This window comes from Pezoporus wallicus, unplaced genomic scaffold, assembly GCF_028554395.1.
Source record: "Pezoporus wallicus isolate ANWC-B61680 ecotype Strahan unplaced genomic scaffold, APGP_CSIRO_Pwel_v1 contig_161, whole genome shotgun sequence".
Taxonomy (NCBI): Eukaryota; Metazoa; Chordata; class Aves; order Psittaciformes; family Psittacidae; genus Pezoporus; species Pezoporus wallicus.
The window spans coordinates 12,010,579-12,020,055 of record NW_026642654.1 but is presented as its reverse complement, the minus strand read 5'-3'; positions in this window follow the sequence as shown (position 1 = coordinate 12,020,055).

Sequence of the window (9,477 nt, the reverse complement as noted above, 5' to 3'; positions counted from 1 at the left end):
GGGCAACCTTGTAATTTGAGTAAGAGAAAGCCTGGAACTGCGCTCTCCCTGGAGACCTACAAACAAGTAACAACTGAGCCGCTGCACCTCTCTTGTTCTTGGGAGAGGGAATACAGGGCTTCGCGCCGTTCTGTGGGCACTGAGACAGGCAGTCTGGTCAGGAAAGCAGTGGAAGCCAGAACAAATTGTGTTTCCCATGTCCTTCCAGTCATTGCTTACAACAGGGAGTATGAGGTGAGCAGCCTCTGCTCCTTCCTCTTCTCTCCTGGAGGCACAATGCCCCTTTCTAGACTGGGATAAAAGCATAATATAGGCATATATAGTGATCAGTGTACAGATATATGCCTACATGCTGACAACCCATTTGAAAAGTCTAACATAGCAATGACAGCAAGGATGTTACGTTAAATGGTGGGATGTGCTCCTTGACACTAACACATCAGACAGCTGCATGAGAGACAGCTATACTTGTATGGACTGGCCTTTTCAAACAAACATTATATACATCAATATGCAGTATCGACATACCTTTATACTCCAACCCTGGGAAAGGCAAGCCAGAGTTGGACATAGCCAGAATCTACATTTCAATAGCACTTAATTAATTGAATTAGTGCCTAACAAGGAGATATGAAGGAAGCTGCAGGTGAATTAAGGGGTTTCTTTAATTTTATTTCCTTAGTATTTTAACATTTCATTTTGTTTTAGGATAGGGTGATAAGAGTACTGTACCTCCAAGGTATTCTATCAAATCACAGTATTTGCTTTCAAAAGGAGCACAAAACTGGAGTAAGAACAGAAAGGAAAGAGGTTCAGCTTCTGTCAATTAGCCTATGATTGTTCTCAAATCACACTGCTCCCAGGCCAGGAGATCTCTCATGTACCTGTGCGATTTTGAGTTTTCTTAACAGCCTAAATCGCATTAAGAAGGCTCTCTGCCTGCTTAGAACTTCATTATGATCTAAAAGCAGACTGGTAATGATGGCAAAAATTGATTGTCTTACTTGCATTCCCTAAAGTTATTATTAATCTCTGCTTTTATTTCTCTGATTCTAATCAAGATTCAACTTTTTTTTTCTTTAATTAGAAAAACTATGGAAGAGACATAATCCATCATTGCAGATGACAGATTCATTTACCCATGCAAAATGGGAAAAAATTGCTACAGATTTTCTACTTACAAACTCTGCAGTCATTTTTCACATGTGCAAAGAACTGCAAAGCAGCAGGGGGGACACGCAACACCCCACTTCATCTGTAGTGCACTAACAAGCTGTTAATAAATTAGGACCCAGCCATGGAAATAATAGTTTCTAAATGGTGTGGGAATTAACTGAATTCTACAGCAGTTTATGCTCTTGTTTCATTCCTCATAGCCCTCCTACATGGTCAATATCTTAATCCTGCAGTTAACTTGTTCTTTGGCTGCAGTGTGCAGTGACAAAAAGCACAGGTAAGCTTAACACAGGGTGCAAAACTGTTTCCCTGAGTCTGTATTACAAGTAATTTAATTGCTCACAGCTTTGTTTATTACCTGAGGAAGCAAACAGCTTCTGGTTTATTGTAGTTTTCTGCCAAGAAGCAGATGGATTAAGTCTTCCCCACTTCATCTAACCAAGGGCTTTATTAAGGGAAAAAATTAGCAGGCTAGGGAAGGAAAGTCTGCTCCTGAGGAAAGGAAAAGGAGTTTCACTGGTTTCCAATAGGTAATTTTTCCAAATTCGCAACCCCTCTGTATGACCTATTGGAACATTCAAGCAGAGAGAGAAATCTGAGTAACATCTGAGAAATCTGTCACATCTAAGTAATAAATGCAATTGGGGCATGGAGGGGAGAATAGAGAGGGGTGAAAAAGAGGAAGGGGGAGGAGAGAGGATGACCTGAGATAAAAAAGGAGAAAAATTAAAAAATAAAAGGAAAATAGAAGGGAAAAAAAAAAAAAGGAAGAAATTAAAAGAAGGAAGAGAAAAAGACATGACCTTCAAAACTCTCCATGAGCAACCTACTCACTGGGGAACTGGGGAATTCATGAGAACTGGTGCTGCCAGCACACTGAGAGCACAGCAATGAAGGGCATGCCATAAGACTGCCAAGAGTACATTGTTTTCTCTCTCCTGTCCAAGGACTTCTAAGAGCTGTCTGACTCTTGGTCAGACAGCTCTCATTCAGAGAAAACTCACTTACTCAGCTCCTTTCTGTCATTGCTAACTACAGGAGAGATCTGACAAGCAGGTATCCCAGTTGTCAGACCACACTCCCTCCCCTCCACAGCTGACCTGACTCACTAATAATTGCTCCTGGTGGTATTTATCAGATGCAGATGCTTTTCACACTTATTTAAAAATGGAGCATGCAGGTACTATCACATCTGAGTAATAAATGCCTGTTGCTCCCCTGACCCACTTTTAGACACGTGGTTTTATTTAGTCTATGAATTCTTTCTTTTGTTTTTACAGGTGCCTAGAATGCACAACCTTGATACGGAAATCAGATTTGTTTCTAGGCATGGTCCCAGTATTGCTAGTTACTAAGTTGGTTGCTTTTGTCCCCACTCACCATGGGTGCATCTGTCCATAGGCTGTAAACACAGGTTTGAAGAGAGTGTTAGAATCATGGAATAGTTAGGGTTGGAAAGGACCTTAAGATCATCTAGTTCCAACCCCCCTCCCATGGGCAGGGACACCTCACACTAGACCATGTCACTCAAGGCTCTGTCCAACCGGGCCTTGAACAGTACCAGGGATGGAGCACTTACCAGTTCTTTGGGAAACCCATTTTAGCACCTCACCACCCTCACAGTAAAGAACTTCTTCCTTGTATCTAACCTGAACTTCCCTCCTTTAAGTTTTAACCTGTTACCCCTTGTTCTATCACTATAGTCCCTAATGAAGAGTCCCTCCCCAGCACCCCTATAGCCCCCCTTCAGACACTGGAAGGCTGCTATGAGGTCTCCACACAGCCTTCTCTTCTTCAGGCTGAACAGCCCCAACTTTCTCAACCTGTCTTCATACAGGAGGTGCTCCAGTCCCCTGATCATCCTCGTTGCCCTCCTCTGGACTTGTTCCAACAGTTCCATGTCTTTTTTATGTTGAGGACACCAGAACTGCACACAATACTCCAAGTGAGGTCTCACAAGAGCAGAGTAGAGGGGCAGGATCACCTCCTTCGACCTGCTGGTCACGCTCCTTTGGATGCAGCCCAGGATACAGTTGGCTTTCTGGGCTGCAAGCGCACACTGCTGGCTCATGTTAAGTTTCTCATCAACCAACACCCCCAAGCATCAGCCCACCTCACAAGCATGTCAAGGTCCCTCTGGATGGCATTCCTTCCCTTCAGCGTATCAACCGAACCAAACAGCTTGTTGTCATTGGCAAACTTGCTGAGGGTGCATCAATCCCACTGTCCATGTCGCCGACAAAGGTGTTGAACAGGATCGGTTCCAACACTGACCCCTGAGGGACACCACTCATTACCTGTCTCCAGTTGAACATTGAGTAGTTAACTGCAGCTCTCTGCATGCGGCCATCCAGCCAATTCTTTATCCACTGGGTAGGTCCATGCATCACATTTACATCTTGTTTTGCAACTTCATTGTTTTGCAACTTCATTGTTTTGCACCCTAGACAATTACTGGGTATGACACGGAAGTTCCCAGGTACACATGACCTCCCTGCTTGTGCTGCCTAGGAACTGAAGCAGATTTGTCTTTCCAGCAAGACTTCTCCATGGGAATGCAAGTCAACACCATCTACCGTCAGATGTTTTCATATGAAATCTTTTGTAATTATTGAAGTCCAACCCATGAACACAAGTGATGCTAACCGCAGGCATTGTACCTGGAAACAGATGAAAATGGGGGATCCTCCATGCCCAAACCAAGAGGACTTTGAAACCTGAGTCCTTTGTGCTACAACTGGTGGTTTCAGTGTTTGAGAACTGGAAAACGAATCTTGTGACATGACACAAACTAGTGGATCGAGCCACATCATTTACCAGACTCTGGATACACTTGAAGCTTGAGCCTGGGGCCCAAGCATCTGGAGAGATGTAGATCCAAAATGGTGAAGGAACCAAGCATGAGTATATATTGGCACTAAGCTTCCCAGTGTCTAGTTCTCAGCACAGAGAAAAATGACACAGTTAAAGAATTTACATTCTGGTAAAGTTAAAAAAAAAAATCCACCACATTCATGTTAGTGACTGCCCAAGTTTTACTCTTATCTGAGCTTTTCTCTTTTCCAGTGAAGGCCCCCAGTAAATTACAAGAGACTCCAAACTCTGGCTGAATGGAATATGTTTTCTCACAGTCTAAGAGATTTGTTTGAGGTATTCCAGAAGGAGTTCTACTCCTGGATTTAAACCACGACAGTTCTTTTCCCGGGCTGCTTCAGCAGCCGCTGGCTCCCAGATTCGCTCCCCTTGGCTCTTCCGCCACCTTCTCCTGCTGCTTGGCAGCCGCCTCCTTCCACTCAACAACCGCCCTGACCTCCCTGGCAGAGCTCCTTCACTCACTCCTGCCCCCCTTCTTGCCCTCCCCCTAAATGACTGCTACTGCTGAACCCAGGACACCTGCCTTAACCAGTGGCAGAATTTGGCTGTTCTGAAGAAGCGTAAGAAAGCTGAAACAGGTAGAGCTTGCGTGTTGGGGCAGCTAAGGAAGTAACGGAAACGACAGCAGGTCCAACCCCACTTGGGTCTCTCTATGGATTGTGGAGTTTTCAAACAGGTGATATGATTTCATTTCAAGCAAAATATCTGATGAGAAAATATGTATATGTAGGAGACAAAGTACAAAATTCAAGTTGCGTCTGATTCTGCTTTTACTTACAATGCTGTAACTCTACTCCAGACAAAAATCTGACATGAAGTAAGATGGAACTGTGACATGAAGATTCCCTTTTGCTTAGCCTTAGAAGCATTTCCTAAACATTTTACTTTTATGATAATCCATATAATTTTGTCTTTGCTTTATAGGAACAAATACAATATTGTAACTGATTGGACAGATGATAAAGAAAAAGCATGAGTTACCCAGAAATCCCTAAGGAGGAGCATAAGCTTTTTGTATGTATTTATTTTATTACAGCACAAGTCTGAGTACATAAAAAGCTCTACCTATATATACTTCAAAAATGAAACTGTTAATACATCAGTTACACGTATAATTCATCTGAATTGTGAACAGTGTCTAAAGCATTTGCATTAGTTAATCTGTTGTCAGTGGCAGCATCGACATTGTTACTTCATGATTTCACAAATTTGCCCAAGGTTTATCCACTAAGATGTAAAAGAAAGCACAAGACGCCTACAAAAATTGTGGTTGTTTGCGTTGTAGGTGCAAAATGGTAACAGTAACAACATAATGGATGTGGTCTACCTTGACTTCAGCAAAGCATTTGACGCAGTCTCCCACAGCATCCTCACAGCTAAATTGAAGTATGGTCTGGATGATCAGGTAGTGAGGTGGACTGTGAACTGGGCGAAGGAGAGAAGCCAGAGAGTTGTAGTCTATGGTGCGGAGTCTAGTTGGAGACCTGTAACTAGTGGAGTGCCTCAAGGGTCAGTACTGGGACCAGTATTATTTAATATATTCATCAACGATTTAGATGAGGGAATTGAGTGTACTATCAGCAAGTTTGCTGATGACACTAAGCTGGGAGGAGTGGCTGACATGCCAGAAGGCTGTGCTGCCAACCAGCGAGACCTGGACAGGCTGGAGAGTTGGGCAGGGAATAACTTGATGAAATACAACAAGGGGAAGTGTAGAGTCCTGCATCTGGGCAGGAACAACCCCAGGTTCCAGTATAGGTTGGGGAACGACCTGTTAGAGAGCAGTGTAGGGGAGAGGGACCTGGGGGTCCTAGTGGACGACAGGATGACCATGAGCCAACACTGTGCCCTTGTGGCCAAGAAGGCCAATGGCATCCTGGGGTGTATTAGGAGGGGGGTGGTTAGTAGGTCGAGAGAGGTCCTCCTTCCCCTCTACTCTGCCCCGGTGAGACCGCATCTGGAGTATTGTGTCCAGTTCTGGGCCCCTCAGTTCAAGAAGGACAGGGACCTGCTGGAGAGAGTCCAGCGCAGGGCAACTAAGATGATTAAGGGAGTGGAGCATCTCCCTTATGAGGAAAGACTGAGGGAGCTGGGTCTCTATAGTTTGGAGGAGACTGAGGGGGGACCTTATAAGTGTCTATAAATATATAAAGGGGGAGTGTCACGAGGATGGAGCCAGGCTCTACTCGGTGGCAAACAATGATAGGACAAGGGGTAATGGGTACAAACTGGAACACAAGAGGTTCCACTTAAATTTGAGAAGAAACTTCTACTCAGTGAGGGTGACAGAACACTGGAACAGGCTGCCCAGGGAGGTTGTGGAGTCTCCTTCCCTGGAGACATTCAAAACCCGCCTGGACACATTCCTGTGTAACCTTATCTAGGTGTTCCTGCTCCGGCAGGGGGATTGGACTAGATGATCTTTTGAGGTCCCTTCCAGTCTCTAGCATACTGTGATACTGTGATATTTGGAAAAAACTTGGGCTATTTAAAAACATTTGAAAAAATCTGTCCCTGTAGTCATCACTGACTCAAGTACTAACTCTGGTTCCCTTCCCTACTGTTTGTTTCAGCTGGATATAGAATAGGTATTTTTTACTCCTAATGCTTCTCTTCTATCCCTCTGCCCCACGCTCCTGTTTCTTCCTACTAATCTATGAAAGGTAGAGAGTCTCCAAAATAGCCTGCTGTCCTGGTTTAACCCCAGCTGGCAACTCAGCTCCAACAGCCACTTGCTCACTCGCCCCCTCTGGGATAGGGAAGAAAATAGAACTGTAAAAGTGAGAAAACTCATGGGTTGAGATGAAGACAATTTAATGGATAAAGAAAAAGCTTCACACACAAGCAAAGCAAAAGAAGGAATTCATTCACCACTTCCCATTGTCAGGCAGGTGTTCAGCCAGGAAAGCAAGGCTCCATCACACAAGGGTTACTTGGGAAGACAAATGCCGTAACTCCATATGTCCCCCCCGCCCCTCGCCTTCCTTCTTCCTCCTCCTCTTTATATTCTGAGCATGATGCCACATGGTCTGGAATATCCCTTGGGCTCCCTAGGGTCAGCTGTCCAGCTGTGTCCCCTCCCAACTCCTTATGCACCCCCAGCTGGTGGTGTGAGGAGCAGAAAAGACCTTGACCCTGTGTAAGCACTGAAACATCCCTGTGTTATCAGCACAGATCCAAACCACAGCCCCATACCAGCTACTGTGAAGAAAATTAACTCTACCCCAGCCAAAACCAGCACACCTGCTGATTCCTATTTTTGACAGATTCGTTCCACCAGCTCTCAGCATTCAGTAGGCCAAAGCAAATAAAAAGTGTGTGATTATAATATTCTGAGTGCACAATTTTCTTAACTTGTGTGTCAGTCTCTGCCTTTATTAACAGTTATGTAAAGCCAGAATAGTTCCAGTAGTCTACTAAATGTGTGGAACTGTTACAAACTTGCATTAAATTATCTCAGAGTAGTAGCTGAGGCAGTAAATATACTTAAATAAAAACATATTTTGCTACAATAATACCCAGGCTCATACTCCTAACAGCTGCACAGCGATGTTCTGTTAAATCCAGTGCAACTCTAGTATGCAGTATAATGGCAGACAAAGAACCAAATTCATTAAATCCTTGTTACTACAACTGCTCAAAGGTACCACTATATCCCTTCTTGTACTTTCTTAAGCTTCCCAGGAGCAATGCCACTGAAAAACAAAAGCCCAAAGATACAATTCTGTCTAAATCTTATAGGTTCATTCAAGTAGAAAGCACTACATGTCAGTGGAGACAAAAAGCAAATCACTCTGGTACCACTGTCAAGTTCTGCGATAATGAAGGGTAACACAGCTATGGAGCAGTCAATGGAATGGACCCTGGAAAGCTGGAAAAGCAATAGCTCCTCATGAATAGCAATAATGGGAATACAACACTGAGAACCAATCAAACGGCACAGGAGAGTTACAGCTTCATGTGAATAATTTATTCTTTTATCACTTTAAATTTTACCAGGTACTTACTTACTTACATAGAATTTTTTTGTGGACAGAATTTACATCACCTACTGCACAACTGTATTCACAAATAGGGTATGATTAGCATCCTTCCCATGTTGCTTAACAGTGCCTCTCTTGATCAAATAGGGTTATTCTTTTGCCAATTATTCCTTTGACTTAGTTTCCAAGTGTAAACAGAATTTTTACACGTGCCTTTGTTGCAACTAAAATCTCTTTTTATTATGGAAATACTTAAGTTCCATCTGTTATTAGCATTTGCTAAGATGGCTTGTTTCTATGTTGAAACGGGGATTCAGTTTTAGATGTGATGAAGGCTTTCAGCATTTCCATGTCAGGCACTGCAGTGCCTCTTTACCAAGGTGTCAGCTATGAGAAGCACCCCAGTTACCTGCTTGGCCTTCCAGTGCAGTGCCTGGCATTCCTGCTCAGACTGGCAACCCTAAATACAGAGCCTGGAAAAGCTTTCCCCACAAGAAAACTTGCCCAATTGCAGTAACATGTACTAAATGTGTCCTGAATTACCCACCAAAGAGCTGGAGCCTGGAATCTACCCAGACCTTGCTGCGCAGAAGCCTATGCGCACTTTTGGAGAATTTGCATGAAAAAGAGCCACAGGAGGCGGTCCCAACACTCCTCTTCTAGTCATCTAGAGTTAAGAACATACACACATGAAGTGGGAGGCCTGAGTTCAGTCCTTACTCAGCTTGCGGGAATTCAAGCAAGCATCCTGTGGCAGATGACCATGAAAACAGGAGTACTCTGGGAAGGAGGAAGCAGAAAAACTCTTCCGCACATCCTATTAATAGTGGGAGAAGGGGACTAGATTCATGGAGAAGATAGACAGTAGAGAGGACTATGTCTCTCCATCTAGTTTCAGATCAGTCAGTGAGGATGAGGGTTTGAATTCCCCTACCTCAATGATTTCTGAGATTTTATGTTCCAATGCAAACACAGTAGCCTTTGGGCTAGTAGATAAAATAGCTCTGTTTTAAAAGCAACATATATGCAAACACAATTTGGGGGGGGAGGAGAGGGGGGGGGGAGGAGAAGGAGCGATGGGCTGGCCCTTTAGCTGGCACCATAAAACCATACTAAACCAGAAGCTTCCAGATCCCATCTAGTCTCAAAGGAGTTGAGGCAGTAGCTTGATAGGTGGGTAACTACTCAGAGGTGAGCAGCTCTGTATGGACAGAAGAGAACCTTTGCATGTCAAAGAGATAGTGGTTGTGAAGAATTCTGGAATGACAATGTTGATTTTCAAACACCTGAATTTCTAAATTCTCGTGTTAGCACCCAGGTTTGGTGGGGGTTTTTGGATATGCTGAAGATATAGCTAGGAGAAAAAAACAACTCAGCAAACCTGCCTCAGGCTCACCAGGGAGAAAACAGAGGCCACACAGTAGGAAACCTGGCTAGCAACATG